We start from the raw sequence: 26,882 nt of genomic DNA on the forward strand, positions 1-26,882 counted from the left end.
TATAAACCAAGTTAACAAATTAATTTCTAATAGTTGTAAATTAAGAAAAATAGATTAGTGTAAAGGAATTAAAAATGAAAGGGGAGTTATCAAAGATAGATTGGTCAGGGAAAGCCTTTCTAAGTTCATGATCTTTGAACACAGACATGAATAAAATGAAGAAGCAAGCTATTGGAAGATCAAGGGTTTATTCCAGACAAAGAGAACAGCAAGCATTAAGGTATTGAGGTAGGAATAAGCCTTAATGTATTTAGGAGGTGTAAGAAGGACACTGTGGATAAACTGTAGTGTGCAAGAAGGAACATAATAGGAAATGAGACTGGGAAAATAGGTAAGAGCTGGATGATGAAGGCAAGTATTAGGAATTTTGATTTCATTCTGAGTATATTGGAAAGCATGGGAAGAGTTTAGATAGATTAGTAATAAAATATGATATGATGGAGACTTTAAATTTTCCTCTGGCTCCTGTGTGGGGGAAAGAGTGGAAGCTGTGAGGTAACTTATGAGGCTATTGTAGTAGTTTGGAAGGGAGATAAAAGAGATTTGGAAGAGAGTGGTAGCAACGGAGATGGTAAGATGTGATGAGGTTCAGGTTATATTTTGAAAGGAGAACTGGAACAGGAGAAGCAGAAAAACAAATTTTCAAGGATGACACATAGGTTTTTGTTTTATGCAAGCAGACAAATCATGGTGCCATTTACAGAGGTGAGAAAAGTGGTAGAACAAACTGAAATAGAATAAGAGTTCTGCTTTAGTTATGTTACAGTTAAGAATCTAAGAGATATCCAATGGTAGTATTGAGTAGGTAATTGATGAAACAATGTGAATTACAGGAAAAAGATTGAGATTGGAGATATAACTTAAGAGTTGGATGAGAAAAATTAGGGAGTGATTGTAAATAGAGAAAAGGAGTAAGTTAAGCCTGGGATATGTCAATATTTAAAGGCTGAGTACAAGCCAGAAAGAGATTGGACCATTAGTAGTATAGTAATGTCATGAATTCAAGTGAAAAAGTTTTTTTTTAAAGATTTTATTTATTTATTTGAGAGAGCGAGAATGAGAGAGAGTACATGAGAGGGGGGAGGGTCAGAGGGAGAAGCAGGCTCCTCGCTGAGCAGGGAGCCCGATGAGAGACTCGATCCCGGGACTCCAGGATCATGACCTGAGCCGAAGGCAGTTGCTTAACCAACTGAGCCACCCAGGCGCCCGAAAAAGTATTTTAAGAAGGGAGATATGATAACCTGTTCTGAGTTCTATGAAGAGGTGATGAAAGATGAAAATAATTCATTAATTATTGTCTTGGCAATACTAGAGAGGGTACTGATAACCCTAACAAAGGAGGTATCAATTGGAATTTAATAAATAGTTAAATTTATTTAATAAATATTTAATTAAACATACAAAAAATATATATGTGTGTGTATTATACACAACACACACATACCACACACACACACACACTCAGACACGAGGTGCGGGGGGGCAGGGGAGAGGAAATGCCATTATACGCTAATGAAAATGATCCAATAGAGAGGGATAGATATGTGATGTAGGAAAGGAGGTAAATGGGAATGTGACGTAGGCACAGTTTAGAGAAGTTGGACTTAGAGAAGTTAAACTTAGAACTGAGGACATTTCATTCATTTTGTCAGGCGATAAGTCAAATATGTATTGCAGAATTTGAAGGAAAGTTGGTAGATTCTTAAAGTTCATTAAAATTAAACTCATTAACATTAGAGGTAGAATCATCAGCTAAGAGAGAGTGACTGGAAGAGGTGTTGGAAGTTAAGGGAAAAGGTGTGAAATAATTTGAGAGAATGGGAAAATTAACTAGAAAAAATCAGAATGCCCAGTTTACTGAGTCTACTTGATATTTGTGGTCATGTGTTTATGTAAAACCATTTACTGTAGCTTTGTGTTTGTAATTTCTTTCTTTTTTTTTCCCCCCACAAAATCCATGTGTAATAGATTTAACCAGGTTTGAAGTTTTGCCAAGAAAGTACAACAGAGGGAGGAGGAGCTTTGTAGGCAAAGAGGTAATTATAATGATGGGACCCAATAAAGTGGTGGAATCTAATCTCAGGAGGGAAGTGAAGTCCTGATGGCTTTTATAGATAGAAAAGTTATAGGGATTTAGGGTTTCAGTAAGCTCAAAGAAATTTTGGAGTGGGGATACTTGAGGTTGAGACATTGGCAGTCATATAGTTATGATTTTAATACAGTGTATAGGATGGAACCATGAGGGTTGGTGTCTGAGATAAAGGTTAAGACAAGATAACTACAGGACATGTGGGCCAGAGTTTCGAATGGATCATCTATATGGATGTTAAAATAACTAAGATTGACCATAAGAGTAGAGAAATACAGAGAAATACAGATCAGTTCTGTCATTTAAGTCTAGATCCCTTCTCTTTATCTACTCAAGGATATGGCTCTAGAAAGTTTCCTTTACATCTCCTACTTCCTTTTCTATAGAAAATTCTTAGCAGCATACACACATTGCTATTATTTTTTACCATAATGAAAAACAAAACAAAACAAGGAAATAACAAAGGAAATCTTTTAATTTCATAGCCTTTTCTAGGTACTTTCTCATTTCTTTATTGTCCCTTACAGCAAAATTCCTAAAAACAGTTATCTATATTCACAATTTTCAATTAATCTCTTCCATTTCTCTCTTGAATCTATTCCAATCATGCTTTTATATAAATGAATCAATTAAATAGGAGGAAGGGACAAAACTTTGGTAGACAACTACAAGGAGAGACTACATGTTTGATGGCCTGAGCTGAACAGAATTTGGGTTTTTGAGGAAGAGAGAGTAGAAATTTTCTGGAAGCAGCAAGAGCCAAGGGAATACCTACTTCACTTTCAGGCTCTGTGTTTTATAGTACATGGGAAGTAGATAGTCACCACTTGAAAGAGGCGCAGATGAGGCAAAGCCCTCATGGGAAAGCCAGCTTTAGGGTAGAGTAGGATGATAAATGAAATGTTGGGAAATTTGTGTTCAGAATATAGGAAGTTCTGCTGACAGCAGGCCATGAATTTCAGAGGCATCTTAGAAGAGTGTGGAGTTGCGTACGTGTGTGGGAAAACTGGGTTAGATTTAGAGACCTACAGAAGCTGCTGATGAAGGAGGATCCAGGAGGATTGAGTTTTTATTGATGACTGAGGTAGACAGAAATGTAAGCCATGATAAAATTGGTTCCAGATGGTCTCTTAGGGGGAAGGTGGATATCACTTATAGCTGTAGCATCTTTTTGGGGATTCATCTTTTAGAGACACTGTAGTGGTGAGGCTGGTAGTGATGTGGTAGTACCTATGGGGATGAGAACCGGTGTATATCAAGAACATGAACTTAGTAAAACACCAAAGGTCCTCTCATATATACAGTTGAGGATCATGTGTGGGCCAAGGGGATGCTTGTTCTAACCCAGAGCCACGGAACATTGCAAACCTAACTTAAATCCAGGATAACCATGAAATTCATAGATGGTGGTGGGAAGGAACATGGAGTTTGGGGGACATTCTTGAAATCCTGCTGAGATGCTTATATGCCATGGCAGTTGGGAGCACCTTTTTGTTCATCTTCAGGCTCTGCCACTTACTCCCTGGATGACATTAGCTTCTGTTTCCTCATGCATAAGATGGCGGCTCATAATCGAACTTAGTTTGTAGGGTTATTATGAGATGAGACAAATATATGTAAAACAGTTAGAGTGCCAAGCAGCCAGGAAATACTAAAATATCTTGGATTTTTTATAATCATTGGGGAACCACATCACTGCTCTCTATTAGCAGACTTAGTAAGATCATTGCAATCTTAGAATTGGAAAGAGCTTAAAAGTAAGTTAGCTTAAGGAAACATACTCAGTTTCAAAACTATGTTGATTTTTATTTTATATCTAAGTTATATATTTACTAGGAGCACAGTCTGCAATGTTTAAGACAAAATTTAGCATATAATTTGTTGATTTATAAGTGTACTAGAAATGGAAACTCCGTGCGAGCTAAGACATAGCCAGTTTTGTTCGTTGCTGTATCACAAAGGCCATGAACAGTGTCTGGCATGTACAGTAAGTACTTAATAGTTTAACTTACTGTTTAATGCATGAGAGAATATAAATGATATTTTGGTTTGATCACTGTACTAATATGGACAGCTTTGGAGTAATCCCTTGTTTAGGCAAGTATAATTTGAGGTACTGCATGATAACAGAGCCTATCCTTAATTATCCTCCAGGCAATTGAGTGGCAAATCTATGTTGTCATGAGAAGGACTGAGCCCACCAGGGGGAAAAAAAAGCTCTACAATTATAATAAAAAAAACCCCAATGATATTAATGATAATAGCTAACATATAGTCTAAGATACTTATAAATACCTTAGTACATAACAGCACCATTAAAAGTAGTTTAAGTGTATCAACTTAATTTTAAGAACAATCCTGAGGGAGATTCTATTACATAATCATAATCACCACCATCATCATCATCATCATCAGTATCAGCAGCAGCATCTCCATTTTATAGATGGATAAATGGAGGTACAACAAGTTAAGTAAGTTGCCAAGATCACCTAGCTAATTTGCTGATTTGTGTCATAGCTATGATTTGAATCCAGAAAGTCTGGCTCCCTTTTCCTTGCAACAATATTGTACTTCCTCTCTGGTTCATGATCTAGCATGCAGGAAGGACAATATCACATAATCTTTTTATTCTTCATCCCTAATGGGGAAGGTGAAAAGAAGAACTTCTTTTTATTGAGTGCTTTCTATGTGCCAGACACTGTATTAAGTGAGTAACTTAGGTTATTTCTAGTCCTTACAAAATCTCTTGGAGGTGGAAATTATTATCTTTCCTCCTACAGATAAGAAACTGAAGCTAAGGAGGTCATAATTTCCTCAAGGTCACAGAATAAATTCACATAGTTCCAAAGTCAGAAATCTATCTGTGACACCATATCATAAAATATTTATTAATAGGAATTTTTTTCCATTGGAATTTGACATAAATTAAATTTATGTCTAGTTCATTAGTTCATTAATTCTGTAAATTTGTATCAAATACAATATGTTAGGAAATCCAAAAATAAAAATGACCCAATCTAATATGAAAATTAAGTGTATAATTGTTGTATTTCTTGCTAAATTTTGAACATCCCTTTTATTTGGGAGAAAATCCCCCACTACATTAAATCCTGGTAGGAATCTGTGTTTTGCCTCTGATTACTAGAGCTGAAGAGTCTGTCTTTCAACCCACTTCATAGCTTGTTGGAGCTCAAGAGTGTAGTCAAGGCTCTGGGCCCCAGAACCAGTATAGTGAGGAAGTGATGTAAAAATCAAGGAGTGGTTGAGATATTACTCAAGAAGATGCATCAGGGTTAAAAATCCAGGGGCAGGGGCACCTGGGTGGCTCAGTTGGTTAAGCGACTGCCTTCGGCTCAGGTCATGATCCTGGAGTCCCTGGATCGAGTCCTGCATCGGGCTCCCTGCTCGGCAGGGAGCCTGCTTCTGCCTCTGACCCTCCCCCCTCTCATGTGCTCTCTCTCTCTCATTCTCTCTGTCTCAAATAAATAAATAAAATCTTAAAAAAAAGAAATTCAGGGGCAGTGGTGACACTTGTGGACTTGTATCCAGATTGCTTTCATCTTTTAACGTTGGCCATGATCGCAGTTGGCTACCTTCCCTAGATCCCTGGCCACTTTTTGAGATGGGTTCTCAAATTTCCTGTTGATCCTGTGAACTATCTGATATCCTTCAATAAATTCATTTTCCATTCAAGTTAGGTAAAGTGCTTTTTGATGTTTGATGCTTATACATCAGAACACTGACAAATTTAGGGAGGTAAGACATATACAGAGTTAGAAAAAAAGAATAATAACTAATTATGGCATGAACCAGGAGAAAAATACAAAGTTATGAAAGTACAAAATGTGACAGGATAATTAGGATTAATGGAGTAGTTGGCATAGTTGACCTTAGAGCAGAATACTATAAGATGGGCATGAGAAGGCAAAGTGATGAGAAAAGTAGGCTTAGGGGAGCAGTGAGAAGCCCATACTGGCTGGAGCATAAAATTTCTAGAGGAAAATAAGGGCAAATGAGGCTATACTAGAAAGCTTTCCTCTTCTCCTTTCTAAGCCTAACCTTTACACATCATTCATTCCCCTTCTGGATTCTGATATCTTGCTTTCTTATTCCTATTTTCAGTGTTTGTCTTTAATGGCAAAGATATGTTACTCCAAACTACAAATATTCATTCTTTGATTCCCTGGCATCTTGAAAAGACCAATGTATACACTTCCATTATGTTTTCTTTTCTCTCAAGCTACTACCTATTTCTTTTCTTTCATCATTTAACATCTTTACAGAACAGGCAACATTTTATTTCTCCATCTCTTTTTTATTTTCTCTTATTTTTTTTTAAAAGAAACCGTGTATGGATACTGCTAAATCTTCCTATCCTCTCTTCCTCCCCAGAGATAACTACTATCCTTAATTTGATATATTTACATTCATTATATAAATAGCAAATATTTACTCATAAACAATATATGCCTTCATTATTTGTATGTTTAATAGTGTAATCGTATAATATGTATGGTTTTGCAATTTGCTTTTTCACTCAATATTTTTTGAGATATATCTTGTTTTCTTATGTAATAATGTAGTTCATTCATTTAACTGCTAAATATTTCTCTGCTGTATAAGAAACCAAAATCTCACTTTGTTTTGCACTATTCACTTCTCAGTCTTGAATATCTTGAATATTGGCTTCCTCTGTAGTTATCACCTGGTAACTGTAGTTATCACTTGAAACTGCTTCCTTAAAAGTCATCAAATGTAATAGATTTAAAAAAAATTCATCACTTTTAATCCATCCTACATTTGATGCTGTTAATTACCCCAGTTTCCTTGAAATTCCCTCATATTGACTTTGTGAAAATACACCTTTCTTGATATCTTTGTTTTGTCCCCCTTTTGTTGTCTAAATGTTCCCCAAAGTCTATCCTCACTTTTCTTTTTCCTCTCTCCCTTGACAGTCTCATTCATATCATGAATTCACTTCCCAAATGACTCTCAAATCTGTATTCAGTTTGTTTCCAATTGTCTGCTGGACACTGCCAGCTGGGTGTCATGCTTGACCTAAATTTGCACTTTTTCCTCTCATATTTGTTCCTCTTTCTCTGCTTAATATTTAAATGGCAGTGGCACCATCTTAACAGTCATTCAGGCTCAAAATCTTAGAATGATTTATAAATCCCTTGGGCCTCATCAGTTGCCAGGACCTGCAAATTACTGTTCCATTCATTCTGCCAAATTGGTTCTCACTGCCACTACACTAGTTTAAACCCCATGACTCCCAGGCTTCTCACAATAGCATAACTTGTTTCCCTGCTTCTAAGTATCTTTCCACTTCCTAGGCATCCTCTATCCTGCTTGATTAATTTTCCTAAAGCACAATTCTGTTCATAATATTTCTCTGTTTGAAAGCTTTTAACAGCTATACATTGCCTATAAAATAAAGCCCAAACTCTAAGCTGGAATTCATGCTTCTCTGCAAATTGACTTGTTTACCCCTCTAAACTTATTTATCACTTCTCTACTTAATATGCCACATATGTTATCAAATGGAACATCTCATTGTGTCTCTATGGTATACCTTCAAGTATGGTAACAAACTACTCTAAAATCTCAGTGTCTTAAAATAACAAAGATTTATTTCTCATACATGTTACGTAGTCATTTCGGGTCAGCCAAGTATGTTCTCTGTTCATTGTAGTCACTCAAAGACCCAGTCTAATGGAGTAGCCACCATTTTAAATGTTGCTGGTCTCCATATCATGTGGAAGAGTGGAAAGAACTTTATAGGGCCTCACACAAGCAATTAAATTTTATGGCACAGAAGTGGCAAATGTCACTTCAGCTCACAATCCACTGGTCAAAATTAGTTATGTGGGTCTAACTAACCATAGGAGAAGGTAGGAAATGCAAACCTACCATGTGACACAAGGAGAAGAAAACCAGATATTGGTGAATAGGACTAATGACCATGATGGTTCTCAACTGTTTCATCGTTTCCCTGCTGTGCATCATTGATCATGGAATTTACAATATTTTGTGTTTTCTTTCCTGTTCAGATCCTGCTTATCCTTAATTTTCAGTGCAGCTATCATCTCTTCAATGAATTTTTTCCTGAATTTTGAAGATAGAGATACTCTCCCTCTGCTCTAATTTTCATAGCTTTTTATTTTGAGATGATCATTGTTCTCTGTTGTTGTGTATTTAGCTCCTAGAGGTCAGGATGCATGTTTTATTCACTCTCAAACACAAGATTTTTTTCAGTTAACACACAATTCCAATCAGAGTGTATTCTAATCACTTGGAGATGCATTTTTTTTTTGGCTGGCTTCTTTTATTACCTATTTGTGGAGGAGATGTTTTATTCCTTATATTATGTGTAAGGTTGGAGATAGAGATATATATATGTATGATATATGTATATTTATATGTATACATATGTATATGTATATGTATATATGTATGATATATGTATATTTATATATCTTATGTATATATACATATAGTTAGCAGATCCTAGCTACTATGGTATAAATATAGAGTAAATTAATTATGAATCTGCCTTATTCTCACTCTTCTCACTCTGAAATTGCTGGCACTGCTATTATAACTCTTTTTACTCCTCTTTTTCAATAAATGGTATGTTTGACCATTGCCCTTTGGTAGCAGTGAGATAGATAGTCTAGAGATATTTTTGTAAATGAAATATTTTAAAGAATGTCCATAAAAGAAAACAGACAAGAGGAAAGTTGAAGTATGAAATCCTGTCTTTCTGTCCTTCCTTTTTCCTTTACAAAAAATTTGTTGGAAGCTTGTTTTGTATCTCATACTATAATAAGGTACAGTATTGGGTTAGTTACAGACCCTAACTTGGAGAGAATCTTACAGTCCAGAAGGAGGAATGACACATACAACCTCCCTCTACTAACTTACCTGGAAATCACTATTTCCCCAATTATATACCTGGCCAATGTCCACCACTATTTTAAATCTCAGCTTAGATGTTTTATCCTGTAGAAAGCCTTCCTTGATTTCTCAAGCTTAGTCTAGCACTTTAATAGTACTGTGGCTGGAGTGATTAATTATTTTTGAAGGAAAAACCCAGAGAAGATTTTACAGAGATGATTGAAAAATGCCTGAAGAATGAATAGCAGAAAAAATAGAAAAGCAACAATACAGGAAATTATGCTCATTCAAAGGGGCCAAATGATTTGATGAGCATATGAATCTATGAGTATATTAGTAATAGTGGAGCTTAAATTATAAAAAAAAATTGTTATATGAAAAGAGGTTGGCAAGTGTGCAGGAACTCAATTCTGAAGGACTTGGGAAACCTCTAAAAGATATGAAGAAGTAAAGTGGCAGGATCAGATTTACTTTTTAGAAATACCCTTTTTGCTTAAATACAGAGACTCAACTTGGGGCAAATTATATTGAATGCAGGAGATCTATTAGAAGGCATTTAGGGGTCCCTGGATGGCTCAGTCAGTTAAGCGTCTGCCTTCGGCTCAAGTCATGATCCCAGGATCCTGGGATTGAGCCCCACGTCAGGCTCCCTGCTTAGTCAGGAGTCTGCTTCTCCCTCTCCCTTTGCCACTCCCCCTGCGTACGCTTTCTCTCTTTCTCTCTCTCTCTCAAATAAATAAATAAAATCTTTAAAAAAAGGCATTTCCAACGTTTAAGAAAGAGATGATTAGGTTTTGAAGTAACATGGGGTTACTTTGGAAATAACATGGAAGGATATACAGAAGAGGAAAATAGAAGTTTAGGTGAAAAAATAAAGTACAGACATTTAGGAGAAAGAGAAAATATATGGTGATAGCCTACTTGTAGTCAAGGGAGAAGAAACTGAGCATGTTATTTAGTTTTCTGACCAGGATGACTGAATGGCTGAAGACCACAAATAAAGAGAGCCAAGGCAGGAGGGAAAATAGGCTTTGAAGTTGAGTTAGTTAAGTTGGGAACCCCAGTTTTCTCTCTGAAGAAAGGATGGACATTTACTGTGGAGAATAAAAACGAGCTGGTTAGGGTTTAAGTGGAGTAACACATGTTTTGAATTACTACTGAGGAAAATGGGAGTGGGAGCTAAGAGAAGACAAATAAAACCTTTATGGGCAATGGAGAAAGTCAAGGATGAATGAAGTTGATGTAAATATTCAGTGGTCCCAGTCGACAGAGCTGTATTGTTTTGTTTGTTTGTTTGTTGTTTTTTTAACCAAACTCAGCCTCAGAGTTCCAGAGTGGACAGTTTGTATGATTGATGCAGGGTGGAGAGATATGACAAAAGGATGTCATTGCAGAGGACTGGAAGAGGAAATGAGGCAATTAAGGAATACCATGGGATTATGAGGGGTTCTAAGGACTCTACACTGTAGAAGGTATAAAGAAAGTAGTTCCAGAGGGAGGCAGAGAGGCAAGATGTGCTTAAAGAGCAGGAGAGCAGAATTTCTGATTTCTAAAGTTGGGAGAAGTTTTTTAGTTCCTGAGAAGGCCCAGGAGGAGACATGAAAAAGAGCTAGGGGAGAAGAGTAGAGGTCAAGCCCTGTGGAATTGAAGAGATTTTTGACGAATGTGAAAGAGTATTGCAGAATTCTTCCATATGGTCACTGAAATGTTCAGGATAATAACAGGTATTCAGTCAGAAAGAAGCTGTGATCCAGGTGACAAGCCCTATGAATATGGTGGTTCTAACCTGGCCAACAGATCACATATAAAAGAAGGGTATATTTGTGAACAAGTAAACTGATCCTCGATGCAGCAGGATTTTATCTTTTGGACTAGAGTGTAAGCCTAAAAAGGTCTCAGGAGCAACCTGAAATTTCTTGAACAGAAGGGTCAAAATGAGGAGGAAGATGGGGGCAGTTCATCACTCTTCCAATTGCATGACACTGAGGTGTAAGAGAATGAAACATCTTTATTCAAGACTGCTGTAAGAAAAGTACTGCCTTTGGGGAAATGCCAAATTTGAATTGAGAGGGAACATTTTGTGTTCTGTAAAGAGATTGAAGGTGTAGTATTTATATCCTGGGATTCAGAAGGAAAAGGAACTGGGAAGGTGGAAGAAGTAACAGAGCAGATGTCATATAAATGGCCCAAGATAGCCCCTGTGGCTCCCATGTTATTTCTTTCTTTCTAGTAGGTTAGGAGCATTGGCCCAAAGCCTGTTAGCACCAAACTCAAATTCATACACATCTAATTGCTTTAAATATAGCCCAAATAGCCATATTTTTAGTCATTTAGAATTTGCCTACTTTCCACAACCTTTGAAACTGCACACAGAATCCAATAGCCATAGATAAGACAAACTGCAGTTATTAAGGACCTAACACTGTAGCCACTCTTTGGAGCTCTCTGACCCAGAGATTCCTCACTTTGCTACTGAGTGGTATCACCTTGACATGCAAACCCCCTCTTTAGTTTTTCCTTCTCTCCCAGGAGGTCCCTTGCCCTAGTCCCCTTCTGGATGGTGGACTTGTGTCACTGACCCTAGGTCTCTTGATGGGAGACTTCTTCCTTACACAAATCTGTCCAAGCACCACCCAAGCTTCTTCTTTTTTTTTAATTTAATTTAATTTAATTTAATTTAATTTAATTTAATTTTTTTTCAAAGATTTTATTATTTATTTGAGGGAGAGAATGAGAGACAGAGAGCACGAGAGGTAAGAGGGTCAGAGGGAGAAGCAGACCCCCTGCTGAGCAGAGAGCCCAATGCGGGACTCGATCCCAGGACTCCAGGATCATGACCTGTGCCAAAGGCAGTCGCTTAATCAACTGAGCCACCCAGGCGCCCCTTTTTTAAATTTTATTATGTTAGTCACCATACAATACATCACTGGTTTTTGATGTGGTGATCCATGATCCATTGTTTTCGTATAACACCCAGTGCTCCATGCAGTACGTGCCCTCCTTAATTAACCCATCACCGGGCTCAATCCCTCCTCCCCCCTCCCCTCTAAAACCCTGTTTGTTTCTCAGAGTCTGTAGTCTCTCATAGTTCATCTCTCCCTCCAATTCCCCCCCACCATTTTTCCCTTCTCCTAATGTCCTCCATGCTATTTCTTATGTTCCACAAATAAGTGAAACCATATGATAATTCACTTTCTCTGCTTATTTCACTTAGCATAATCTCCTCCAGTCCCATCCATGTTGATGTAAAAGTTGGGTATTCATCCTTTCTGATGGCTGAGTAATATTCCATTGTATATATGGACCACATCTTCTTTATCCATTCATCTGTTGAAGGGCATCTCAGCTCTTTCCATAGTTTACCACCCAAGCTTCTTGTGTGTTATGACCTCTCATGGTCCTGCCTCTTGATTAAGCTATAAGTGCTCGAACTTTCCACGGCAGAGAGGACAATGCAAAGGGCCTTAGTGATGGTAGTCAATTATAGGGATAGGTAACATGGATGTGATTGACCCTAAGCTTTTAAACTTCAGGGCACAGTTATTCTGATGCTAGAACTTTAGGGGCAAAGATGGTTAGAAATCTACAGGGTCTTCTTTCTGGTACTAGATGTTATAAAATATGAGCACAAAATTGGTTTTAAACAAGGAAAATATAATGCTAACTGGTAAGTAGGGATGTCTTAACATCTAATTTTTAGAGAAATGAAAGATAATTATGGGGGAGAGGCTGTAATTAATACTATATGCTTCAACCAAATTTGTATGTTCCTAAAACATCCATGAAAATTTATATATTGCAATATATCATATTTTATGTACAATCAATTTATATAGATTTTTATATGCATTGGGGAAACTGCATAGTTTTGAGAATCCTATGAGGTATCCTTTTGCAAAATGAAGCTTGTGTATTTATTTAAAGGAAGGCACATAAGGAATTTTTAAATTAATACATTGATATCAAACACTAATAGTGATTATAAAAGTACATTCAAAAGATACTTAGTATTTGCAGTAGGTTCCTATTGCTGCTGTAACAAATGACCGCAAACTTTGTGGCTTAAAAAAGCAATCTATTCTCTTAAAGTTCTAGAGGTCAGAAATCTAAAATGGGTCATACAGGCTAACGTTAAGGTGCTGGCAGAGCCATATTCCTTCTGGATGCTCCAAGGGCAAGCTGGCTTCCTTGCCTTTTCTAGCTTCTTGAAGCCCTCTGCCCCTTTGGTTCATGGCCCCTTCAAAGTGGATCCCTCCAGCCTATGCTTCCCTTCCTTTCCCTTCTCACATCTTCTCTTTATGACCGTTTGCCTTCCTAAGAATCCTTCTGTTTACATTGGGCTCACCTATTATCCTTAATAACATCTGTAAAACTCCTTTTCACCTTGTAAATTAACATAGACATCCATTCCAGGGATTGGGATGTAAACATCTTTCAGGGTGGGGGGGCCTTTTTCTGCCTACTCTAGTATTGAATAACCTTTTTGAAGCTCAAAGTCCTTTGGGATAAAGGTAATTATTAGTAACTTAAAGTTTTTAGCTTTTTTATAACCAAATATTTGAAAGAAGAATGAGCATTAAAGTTGGACTTTAAGATTTTATAATGATTATTGTTTGAATCTCAAAACACTGCTCAGCATTATTTACTCCATTGAATCTTTCTAACAGATTTTATGGCTGCTTAAGTAAGGGGTGAATAAGTGGATTTAGATAAATTATGAACCAATGTGATCTTTTGTATAAAATGTTTCTTAAATTCTTATGGTTCCTTTGAAAGGAATTTCCCCCCAAACTCTCAAGATACAGAGTTGGGTATATTTGGAACTCAAATTTTTGTTTAGAAATAAAATCTATAAAATCATGCTTACCAAAGAATATGGGTTGAAATGTGTGTATGTGTTTGCATATGCGTATGTGTATATGTGTATTGTGTTTATGTAAATGTGAGTGTGTTTGTGGTGGGTGAATATGTGTGCTAAGGGGCATTATAAAGATACTTCCCAATCCATTTAAAAAAATAAGAACTGGAATTCTCAGGGCTGGGATTATACTCATGAAATTTACAATCTGATTAGTGTCCTCTTATAACTGCAAGGGTTCCAATTATATTCCAATCTCTGCTGGCTGTGTTTCCTTTGGGTTTGAAACTTGCATTGACAGAGAGCTGGTCAATCTGACCCAGTAGGTGAGATAAATAATGCCTTGCATCATGTGGGTTCTCAAGATAGTCACCAAGTCATTCTGAGATGACAGATGAGGGCTGACACAGCTTTTGTGTTTACCAGGTGGAGCTGAATTTAGCTAGAGCGAGAAGGGATGAGTATGGATAGCAGCAAGTCGGGGGCAAGAAGCACTGCTGAGCTTTGTTTAAGTTTTTTAATGTCCATCTGCAGGCACGTTAAATCTCATAAATCTTGAAATTCTACAATATAACAATAGTTGTTTTAACCAAAATCAAAGTTAATAACTGTGGCACAATCCTAATCAATACCCTTTGGTTCAATTTTGTGAAATTGTGAAATAGCAGCTAAATCATATGCTTGCCGGCAAGCAAGTCTTTTGCTTTGTATTTTAAATTGATGCTTGAAAAAATGGTTGTGTTATGATTGTCTGCTGAACTTTCTTAAATTAATGTATTTCCTGAATTTAATTTAGATTTTAAAACTTTGTAATATCAAAATTTTTAATAGGAAAAATATTTTTTAAAGAAAATATGTAGATAGGTCAATGTAAAGTCTTCTGTCACACTTTTTGAAAGTTTAATTCTTTGTCAGTGCACCATTCTTCCTAAGAATAGAATACTAATAATTTCTGCCTGCAGAGGATCATGAAGACTTGGTAGTTATTGAAAACTAACTATGAAAAAGAACTAAACCCAACACTTTCTGCTATCTAATTATCTCAGCATAATTAACTGTTTGCTAGATTTAGCATCCAAATCCTTCTTTCCAAACTTAAATTTCATAATCCTTTTGATTACACAAACATGATAGTCTTTCATATATGTGAACTAGAGAGAGTATAAGGAATAATTAGGTTCACCTGGATTTCTTTCTTTCTTTTGAACTTTATCTCCATCCCCTAAACTTCGAATACAAATTTAAAATGTTGCTTCTCTTCAGACCATCACACCATCATTATTTCTTCCTTCTCACTAAAATGCAACCGCTAAGATGTGTTTAAATAAAAACAAAGAAATCACACATTTGAAGATAATTAGTGCTTTTGCTTGTGAAAGATTCACCCATTCTCAAGATACGTTTCTCTGTCCATCTCAATCATTGTTAATCATTTGGGTATCGCCAAATACTTGATAAGACATTCACATTTTAGCCCCAAAAGTATTAGTTTGAAATTCACCAGAAATTTTTAAAGTGTCCAGGAGCAGGAGAGCAAATAGCCTAACATTCTTTCTTCTTGACCACTAATGCAAGTATGATTAGAGCCATAGAAAAGGCCAGTAAATGAGAAAAATGCAAATGTTCATCATATTCCATTGCTGTTTTGACACAGCAATTAGATTTGTGCAGAACAGCAAGATTGTTCCAATTCTATTCTCCCAAACATAAGTCTTAAAAAAAGAGGTTACATTTGTGACTGTAGCTCGTGGAGCATCCAATCTGGCATCCTGAAAATCCATATGTAAGCCACACTTATATCTTAAACCTGTCAAACAAATAAATGTACAGAAGCAGTAATTTATGTACTTTATAGACTGTTTTGCCCTTTTAGAGCAAAAGCCTAATTTTCAAGTGTTGCTATTTTAACTTCTGGCAGTGCCTGGGAGATAACTGAGGTTCAAAATGTGAATTTTACAAGTAAAATGTGATTCAAAAATTGATTTACCCTGTTCTCACTACATGTGAGACAGAGAAGAGAAATGCTGGGTGTTTGTGAGCTTTAGGCAAGGGGAAACATATTGCTAAGTACAGAAGCCACGCAAAACTTTGCGGGTTTTCAGTTCAGAAGTGAACTTGAGCCTTTCCCAGTTCAAGATCTGTTTAGGGCCGGCAAAACATGACTTTCTGATTCAAAGAAATAAGACTTAAAAAGGCGTATAAAACAGGCTCACAGGCTTCTTGTACATCAAATAGCTCTTACACAATGGCATTTAGATGATTTAAGTGTAAATGAATCAAAGACATATGGATTGCATTTCCCTTGAAATACGCATGGGTTTTAAAATGAAGGGAAAACATACTTGCCAAAATCCTTTTTGGGTTGTGCTGCATCAAAAACATTTGGAAATGACTTTAAATGTTTGGAAGAACCCCAGACACTGGGTTCAGTCACCCCTGGAGATTAAATCAGTGTCCTTCATCCAATGATAACTAGGCCCCTGTTTTGCAGACATTTTTAAAAATGTCAAGTCCCTAAACTGACACTCCCTGAAAATGGACTTTTTTGATGTTTGAATTGCTAATTCAATGATTGGGTCTTATTATGGAGTCTTCCCCAGAGACTAGGAATCCATTTTGTGTTATTTAAGCCACGAGAAGCACATTTCAATTTTGCCCAATTTCTTAAATGTGGTTAAAAATATAAGTTCTTTCTGTTCTGGAGGTAAAGAATTAGTGGTTCTGGGAGTCCAAATGGAAGTCAAGTTTTGAGCTGAATGAAGGGACTATATGATAAAGAGAGATAAAAATGGAAAACTTGTTTTTTCTTGAAAATGTATTCAGGCACAAGTTCTGACATCATGTGACTGTTAGCATACTTCAGAAAAGAAGGAAGAAGGGAGGGAAGGAAGGAAGGAAGAAAACTGGATGGTAAAATGTCTTTGGCGATAAAAAGAGAGATTGTGAGTGAAATACAGAAATAAATCAGGTTTAACAGAAATGGGTAGTTTCATGAAAACAGCTATGCAGAAATAATAACAAAACACCAAGTACAACAAATTGAAAAAGACTGGTGCGCAGGAAGGTGATATGTTGAAATGAATGAAGCTTAGGTTAGCTCAAGTGATAAACAAAGCATCAAGAGGAAGTAGAGAAGGGGAGAGCTGTACTAGGGGAGAGCTGTACTACCGGAAGAAAATGTGTTAGATGTTAAAATCAAGAAAAAAGAAAAAAACAGGACAATACCCAAAGTGACAGAAAGCTTACAAAGGCACTTAGTAGTTAGGGGAAGAATAATAAAAGACCATCTAAAAATGTGAGAGGCTGTTATTTAAGTCTGTGCAGCCGAATAGCTTACATTAAAAATTCTAGATCTGATTCCACATGCAGTTCTGATGTGAGAGGAAACAGCTTTCAAAATTGTTTAATGACCTCCTGATAGGAAGGTTAACAGGATTATCACGCAGTTCACTGGAGGATGGACAGCAACTCTCAGCGTGTCCCTCACTCAATGTGTGATTCCAATATTCTCCTTTACAGGGAAGTGTAAAATCATTGTGTTACTCAAAGGCATTAGTCAGAAAGTTGGGATGCTTTTAATGAGGGAAGTTCAACATAAAAGGGAAGTGAGGAAGAGAAGGAAAGGGGTTTAAAAACCTGAGCTCTTTTAGCTTAATTCTGCCCTGCCTAACTATGGGGGTGTCTGGGGGACTGAACCTCTCAAGGTTTCAATTTACTGTCTCCGCTCACTTCTGACTGGGTTGCTCGTGGCCTAGTAACTAGTATGACATTTTCTGCTTCTGACACGTTATTGCTCCTCCATTCTGCTCTCCAACCATTTTCTTGTCAAAGTGGGGAAAATATTGCCCACCTTCCCTTCTGTTACACAGACCACAAAGCAATGCTGCTTTGCATTGTCAGTGTCCTGTGGCGACTCTAATGAGAAGGGTCTCTATGATAGCCTTCTCCTGATAGTTGTGGCCTTAGTATATCAACTAGGTGTGGGTGAGTGGGGATGGGAAGGGAAGGGGGGGAAGCAGTCCAAAGAATACTCTGAGCAATGCTCATCAGCCATGGAATAACACAAATCAATTCTTTTCTTCTTTGATGACCCATTATTTTGCCCTAGACTTGGATTCTCTGACTTCTGAGAAACTGTATTAGGGTAGTTAGTGCCAGGTGCTGTAACAAACAGCCCTAGAATCTTAGGGACTCTGACCAATAAAGGCTTTTTTTCTGGCTAATATCACAGTCTATGTGGCAGGCAGCTTCCCAGCCCATGATTCTGATATCCCAATTCTTTTATCTTGTGGTGGGATCATCTTCTAGGGCCTCTTCAGAGTCCACTGCTGTATTATCTGTGTTTAGGTGGCTGACCAGCAACGAGTGAGGAAGATCACATAATACATTTTATGTCCATGACCGGAAGTGGTGAACATGACTTCCATGACATGGCACCAGTCTAATTGCAAAGGGTGCTGGAAAATGGTTTGTTGTTGTTGTTTTGAGTGCCCAGGAGGAAGAATTGTGATTGGTGAGCTTTTGGGCAATCTCTGCCACATTGACCAAGGGGCTTTTCCATCCCTAATGCAAATTAATTCTTAGAAGGTCTGTCTTCCCAGCTTTTGCCATATGTTCAGATACGTCTACGTTTTTGAACATTATTTAATGTGGAAACTCAGATTATTTAAATATACAGAGCTAATAAATGACAGAACTGGAATGTAATTCAAATTTTCCTGAATTTCAAGTTATGTTATCCCCCTAAATTTTATACTTTGGGCCATGGCAGTAGGGATGAGATCAGATTGGGAGGAAAATGACTGCTTTGCTTTGCACCTCTGGAGTCCTCTGAGATAACAGAACATCTCTGGCATCAAATATTTGGTACAGGTAGTACTATAGCTAAGGTATTTAAGGATAATGCATACAGAGGAAACCCTGAGATTGATATTGTCTCACACTGGTGGGGGAGTGAAAAACATTAGGAGATAGTGAATGCCCCCACCCAATCCACCCCATTCTCCAAATTGGACACAGTAAAGTGGTCATGTCCAGTGGCCTCAGAAAATATTTTTAATTACCTCTCTTTTGACCAGAACACTGAAGCAAAATGTCAAGGGAAGACCATTGAGAAAGAAAGACAATATGTGGGATTGAGCCTGGATTTTAGTGTTGCCCTTCAATTGTAGTTTTGCTTTTTAGCAGCTGTGCAGGTATGGATGCATTACTTCAACTCACAGAGCTTCCATTCTCTTGTTAGAAAAATATGGGTAGTGAAACTTAACTCTCAAGGCAGTAAGGGTTAAAGAAGTTCACAAGGATGCTAAGCCTAACAAATAGGAGATACTGCAACTAAGGGTTATTCCATTTTCCCTTTTTATTAATTCTCTTTGATAAGTGTGGCATCAAGGGGAGGCATCATGGTGCAAAGATAATTATTCTGGATGCTGTGGAAAATTGACGAGGCAAAACGGTATGAATTCATTCATTCATTTATCATTAATAAATTATTAATCCACCTTTTCATTCATGCATCCATCCATCCATCCATTCATTCAGTAGTTTATTCATTCTTTCACACATTCACCAATATATACCCACTATGGTAAAACATCATCATAGACATTGGGGAAATCCAAAAAGATAGCATGAATCTTGCTCTCAGGATCTGTGTCTTCTAGTGGAGGAGACAGGCATATGCATATGTCATGGAAATTATAAGGTGGAGCATGATAAATGACATAGACATTTTACAGTTAAGTACTGTGGTAGTGCAGAAGAGGGAGGATAGAGCAGGGAATGTAAAAAGTATAAGAGAATCAGCAGCATTTGTGTTGGGACTTGAACAGTGGTGCCTCCAGGATTTCTGAATAAGAGGAATTGCAAAAAGTTTTTTGAGTATAGTTGACACACAATGTTATATTGCTTTCAGGTGCACAACATAGTGATCCAACTTCTCTATATCTTATTCTTTGCTCATGAGAAGTGTAGCTACCATCTGTCCCATTACATCGCTATTACAGTATCATTGCATATTCCCTGTGTTGTGTCTTTTATTCCCATGACGTAGTCATTCCATAACTGGAAGCCTGTATCTCCCACTTCCCTGTACCCATTCTGCCCATGTCCCCATGCTCCTCCCCTCTGGCAACCGTCAGTTTGTTCTTTGTATTTATGGCTCTGATTATGTGTTGTTTAGTCACTTGTTTTTTTAGATTCCACAAATGAATGGAATCATGTATTTGTCTTTCTTGGTCTGACTTATTTTACTTAGTATAATTCCCTCTAGGTCCATGTGTTGTCACATATGGCAAAGCTCATCCTTTTTATGGCTATGTAATATTCCTCTCTGTGTGCTCACTCACGTGTGCATACATCTTCTTTATTCATCTATCTGTGGACACTTGGGTTGCTTCCATACCTTGGCTATTGTAAATAATGCTGCAGTAAATAAAAGGGTGCAGGGGCGCCTAGATGGTTCAGCTGGTTAAGTGTGGACCCTTACTGTCCACTCAGGTTATGATCTCAGAGTCCTGGGATTGAGCCCTGCCCTGGGCTCCATGCTCAGCGCAGTCTGCTTGTTCCTCTCCCTCCCACTCTGCTCCTCCCCTTGCTCCTACGTGTGCAGGCTCTCTCTCTCTCTAATAAGTAAAATCTTAAAAATTATAATAAAGGGAGGCATATATTTTTTCAAATTAGTGTTTTCGTCTTCTTTGGGTAAATACCCAGTAGTGGAATTAATGGATCATATGGTAATTGTAGTTTTAGTTTTTTGAGGAACCTCCATACTCTTTTCCACAGTGGCTGTACCAATTTATATTCTCACCAGCAGAGCATGAAGGTTCCTTTTTTCCCACATTCTCACCAACACTTATTTCTTGTCTTTTTGATTTTAGTATTCTGACAGGTATAAGGTGAAATCTCACTGTGGTTTGGACTTGTACTTCCCTAAAGTAATGTTGAACATATTTTCATGTGTCTATTGGCCATCTGTATGTGTTCTTGGAAAAAATCTCTGTTCATGTCCTCTGCCCATTTTTTAATCGGATTGTTTGTTATTTTGGTGTTGAGTTGTAGTTCTCTTTGGAGCAACAATCTGATTGGCAGAAGCACTGGTATTTCTTTTGAAGCCATGTTTGCATAGCAAGAACACCAAATTTTCTTAGGCTGTGTATTACAAAAAATAAAGAGAACTCAATTTTCAAAGATGCTTTTATTCACATTTTTTCTTATGAAAAATAAAATCAAAACATTTTTTCTTTCTCCTTATTTGCTGAAAAATTAATAGTAATTATTATTTTTGGTTAGGTTACTTAAGGGGCTGTATTAGTCAGCTTGGGCTGCCATGACAAAACACCATAGACTGGGTGACTTAAGCAACAGAAATTTATTCCTCACAGTTCTGGAGGCCTGAAATCCAAGGTGAGTTTGCCAGTATGGTTGAATTCTGGTGAGAGCTCTTGTCCTGACTGGCAGACGACTGACTTCTCAAAATGTCCTTTCATTGCAGAGAAAGAGGTCTGATGACTCTTCCTCTTCTTATATAACCAATTCTCTTGGATTAGGGCTCCACACTTATGATCTTATTTAACCTTAATCACCTTCTTAAAGGCCCCATCTCCAGATATAGTCAGATTGAGGATTAGGGCTTCAACATGTAAATTAGGAGGTGGGAGGAGGAACCCAATTCAGTCCATAGCAGGAGATGACAGAACCTCACCTCTTGGTGCTCTTTCTGCCTTGGAAACATGAGTATGATTCCATTTGAGAACAGATTGAAGAGGTAATGGGAGCAGCACAATCTGTTTTACCAAGTAATGTCTCAGAGTTACCGTAATTAAAAAGCTCAAATGTACAATTCCAGTATGATTTGCATACTTGTCAAAGGCAATATCTATTTGAAATAGTAGTAACTGACTCTATTCCTCCCTTTTAGGCAAACCTATAACGATTCTCATAAGGATAAAAATAGAAATTTTGTCATTTTCCAATTGCTGGTTTTATAGAAAGCCAACACAAGTTTTTACAGATTAATAAATTATTTTATAGCTTTTTTGGATTTTGTTTTTCCTTGCAGGATTTTTGAGCCTATACAATTTAATTATGATTAATGGCATGTTTCTCAAAAACCAACATGCATGGCTTGTAGCAATAAAAATAATCACTGTTAGTTGACTAAGGAAGGTAGGAACAATCTGAACTTTTATAAGTCAAAAGTTAATTTCAAAGAGGTGCTACCTTTCCAAACAAACCACCTATTTGGTAAAACTGTTGGCAATAAAATATGAAAGGGGTTCCAGTTCTTTAACTCGTGTGTCATGAGTTTAACTTATGTTTAACTCATGTGTCATGACGAAAATTCTGCTTTGTAATTCAGTTTTCACTCTCCTTGTTTTGTACTGAATACAGCTATGCTGTGCTATAAAAAGATAATTTGGACAGGATATCTGTTGGTTTTAGACTGTTTGTTTTTGTGTCCCCTCAGTTAGAACTATCCCTTGGGAAATGTTGGCCCTTGGGAAATCACATGGTGTGTCCTCTTTCCTCTAGTCTGGCATCTTCATGCAACTGAAAGGATGTTCCACTGAACAGTGATGACTCTGGAGAGAAAAGAAATCACAAATGGGCCAAATGCAGCTTAAGAGATATGTGCAGAAGGAGGGGCAAGGTCAAAAGGTACTTTGTGAGAATTAGGAAAAGTGCAATTTCCCTTGGGTGGACAGCCAATCCCATGCCAGGGTATGTGGTTTGGCAAACAGAGCAAAGACTGCATTTAGTTCCCATTTCCTCTTTTAGGTGGGCAACTGCCTACAGTGGTCTTGGGCACAGCCAACTTAAGGCCTAATTTGAGGGATCAGCTTTTAACAGTACCTGCTCTTACACTTTGCACATAGTAAATGGTTGGGAAATGATAGTTATGAATGAATAGTATAATCATTATATTTGAACAGTCCCCAATCCTTTGCAGAAGACCATATCCCAGAATGAGTTATAAGTCCAGCTTCTAAAGGTTTTCTATTAATCTGTCAGAAAAACATTTATGAGTAGTACATTGTAAAATTCTCAAAAAGATAAATCATAATTCCAGAAAAAAGAAAAAGGAATCAGTGTTATTTAGTCCATTTTCTGATCTGTCCGGGTAAATTTGGATTGGGGATTATTTACATTTTTGTGTGAAATAAAATATTTTCCCTTGCTGAAGTCGGTTAACAAGCCTGTGTGCAAAACCAGAGGCTAAGGTGACTAGTATAAGCCCTTTTGCCCTTAGAGAATTCTTCAACAACTACAGGGGGAGTTGCAGTGTGTGCTTAAAGGAAGACGCAATGGTTATCTCCTCAGGGCCTGGACTGGCTACATAATATTCCGAATCCCCAGTGCAAAATGATAATGTAGGGGCCAGAACAGTAGGGAAGGTAATCTCCCCTTTGCACAAATGAATGGGTGACCCCAGAAGGCACACAGTCTCTGTGGTGGTACACATTTGGTATCTGGGTCTGAGGTAGGCAAGAAGCCTCCTCCTAATCCCTGCCAAACAGCCCAGGGCCCTGCCAGCGAGGGGAAGGGTGGACCACCTACTGTCCCACCCCGAGATGTTGTGGGCAAGGACTGGCCTCTCTGTATTCATGCCAGAATCCCAGCCTAGGGGAATCATAAGACAAACAGTTTTTGACCCTGACCTTAAAGAATCTCATTTCAGCAGGTCTGGAAAGGAGGAAAAGGTAATACAGACAGAGGCTACTGCCTGAGGGAAAAGTGCAGTGTGAAAACCTAGGCTTAAGGAATGCTGGTCAGTGGGGGGCTCTGCTGGTTAGGAAGCAGATAGTGAGGGTGGCTGAAGATAGGTCTAGAGTGACATTCCTTCATTCAGTAATCATTTATTAAGGGCCTACTATGTCTCAGGCCTCATGCTAAATGCTGCTGATATGTTGAGCAAAATCAGATGTGTTCTTTACTCTCATAGGGCTTACAGCTAATGAAAAAATGAGGGTCAGATTGAGGAGGTTCTTGAATATCATTTGTATTTAGAGTTTCTCTGTAGACCTGAAAATCTCTCAAGTCAGACATATTTATCTTGTCTCCTGCAACCTCTCCTATTGCCACCTATAAGTTTAAATTATTTCTTTTTTAAAAAATTACTTTTTCTACATTGTGCTTATTACATTTGTCCCTATCTCTCTAATACTAAGGAATAATGTATTTATTTTTAATTTTTTAAAGCTTTTTATTTTTTACTGCTTTCCACTATTGTGAATAATAGTGAAGATAGAAGTGCAATACGAAGGAAGTCTTTGCCAGAAGTCACTTGTAGTTTGGTTGATTGGAATTCAAAGCATAACCACTGTTAAACTTTGCTGGCTGCCCCCAGGAACATATTTAGCCCATACAAACCTGCAATAAATGCTACAGAATATAACTACCACATGGGAGACTGTTTTTTATGGGAAAATTCACTCAAGAAATTCTGAGATAAGGGCGCCTGGGTGGCTCCGTTGTTGAGCGTTTGCCTTTGGCTCAGGTCATGATCCCAGGGTGCTGGGATTGAGCCCCACGTTTGCTCCCCGCTCCATGGGAAGCCTGCTTCTCCCTCTCCCACTCCCCCTGCTTGTGTTCCCTCTCTCGCTTTGTCTCTCTCTGTGAAATAAAATCTTTAAAAAAAATTCTGAGATAATAATATATGTGACTTACTAGAGCTAAGTCTTTCCTGGTATAATGATAGAAGGGACTTCTTTTTGGTCACTCTCCACAGGCCAGTCCTCTAAAGTGAAGAGTAGGATCTAAGATTAACCCTGAGGTGCAGATGTGGGAGGAGTGAAGAACAGAGAGGGGGATATATAGAAAGGTAGAGGATTGGGGAAAACAGGCTTGTGGGGTGGGTGTGGGTACAAAAGTGGGAGACTGTGGACAACCAGAAAACAGTGGGTACTTGAAGTATGACAGAAGTAAGGGACCAAGAAATTGGGAAAAGAGGAGGAATTTAGGAGGAAAAGGGCCACCTTGGTCTTATATTCCATTCCTGCTGTGCTAGCATTCTGCCCAACTATTGAAAGCCATCTTGGAGCCATAATACTTGAATAACAGGAGCATAACAGAATGTAGGATCAACAGGCTGAAGGTCAAAGGGCAAACCCCAGTTCTCCCATTTACCAGTTGTGTGGCCTTTGTAAATTACTTCACTTCTCTGAGCTCTGGCTCCCTATCTAAAAAGTGGGTAACACCAATGGCCTCAGACTTAGATGGTTATTTTAAGGAAAAAATGAAGCTATGTATGTGAAATACCGAATGTAAGCTCCACACAGGTAGAGAGCTGGTCTTGTTCACTGCTGGATTCCCAGTCCTTAAAATGGTTTTTAGCACTCTTCAAGGGCTAAGCAAACAAAAAATCAACACTAGGAAGAGATTTGTAAGTGGGGTGGCATTTTAAAACAGCCAATCCATGGGTTGTCTGCAGCTAATTAAGCTACTCTAGTGGTTACAAGAAGTGAAGATTATACAAACGTGAGGTTGTCTGAATTCAAGTCCTGACACTAGCACTCACCATTTTTGTAACCATGGGCAAATTTTGGTCTCAGTTTCTTCTTCCACAAAATTTGGGTAATTATAGTACTCATGGGATTACTGTGAAGATAAGATGAGATGCAAAGCAATTTGTGCCTGGCACATAGTAAATGCTCAGTAAATGTTAGATGTAATGATGATGATGACAACTTTGCTATTGAGGACAGTTCTCAGCACTATAGGAAGGTTTCAAGTTACCCAGAGACAAAATCATCCTCTGCTCTTGCCAAAGCTGGAGCAAGAAGAGGTGCTCTTTGTGAATCTTCTCTAGCCATCTTAGAAGGGTGTGTGTGGCCCCAAGTCTGGCAGGGACAGAGCCGAGCAGAGCTGTTCACAGCAAATCTGTGATGATGATCTTCTCATCTGTCTTCTAAGCTGTGGGCGGCTCCTTCTTTGGGAAGCAAGTTATAATCAGAACTTGGAACAAGCTACCTTCCAAACAATGCTCTCATTGCCTTTTCTGCCATTTAATTAATGCCAGTCTAATTTTATAGAAAGTATATAAATATGACTTATGCATATTTGTACCTATATTTTTCTGTAAGCCTTGCCATGAGGTACATAGCCATTTAAATCATATCCTTCTGATAAATATCTCTGGCCTGAATACTTAACATTATTTTTTAGAACCACATTTAGGGAACTTAGCAAGTAGAGGGATGGATGTTGCTAAAGCCAACCTTCAAGTTATCATTGACTAGAACAAAAAGGTGAACCTCTTATTTTTTCCAGATTATATTCTGCTGTGGGGATTTAGGTAAATTTCAGCTGATGGCACTCAAGATCCCTTTTGCTCATGCTTCCCTTCCAGTTTTTGTCAATCTTACTCAAGAAACAACAGTCTACGGGCTGCCACTTGAAAGTTAGGAGGATAATGATCCATGCATTCTGTTTTTAACTTTCTTTTTAGTGCACATAAATTTAATTCAGGCCATAATTTAAATACATTCAAATCCTGAAAGAGTTGCACCATAACCCTTGCAGGTTTAGCTCAGATCAATTGTGTGTAGTGGAGTGACTTTGCTGAGCTTTTCTATGACTAAATTTGCACTGTGTCTGTAAGCATGTGCACCAGCAAGCTGATTTTATTAGAACTTTGAAGAACTAGTAGAAAAGCTCCTTCTTTTTTTACCAAACATGGATTTAAAAAATTACACAGAAATCAGCATTGTCAAGTCACATGAAGTGCAATTATAAGCAGAAGGCTTGAAACCTGTTTTTACTTAAAGCGTTTATTTGATTTAGCAAAGACAACAGCAATAAATTGTATTCAAAAGCACTTCTGATCCCTTGCAACAGTATTATTACCAAGAGCAGGGTCTATATAGTGTCCCCCCTTTTTCATTTGGGTCAGTTTTCCTTAGGCTTTCCAAAGCATCCAAATCTGTGTTTACAATTCTGGAGACAAAGGATTATTCAGACTCTAGTTAGTGCCCAGTACTTGGAAATTGGTATTATTAGACAATTATTATTACATTGATTTTAAATTTTTATTTT

This window comes from Mirounga angustirostris, unplaced genomic scaffold (genome assembly GCF_029215605.1).
Source record: "Mirounga angustirostris isolate CCGP_5_RB_7025 unplaced genomic scaffold, mMirAng1.0.hap1 SCAF_7, whole genome shotgun sequence".
Classification (NCBI taxonomy): Eukaryota; Metazoa; Chordata; class Mammalia; order Carnivora; family Phocidae; genus Mirounga; species Mirounga angustirostris.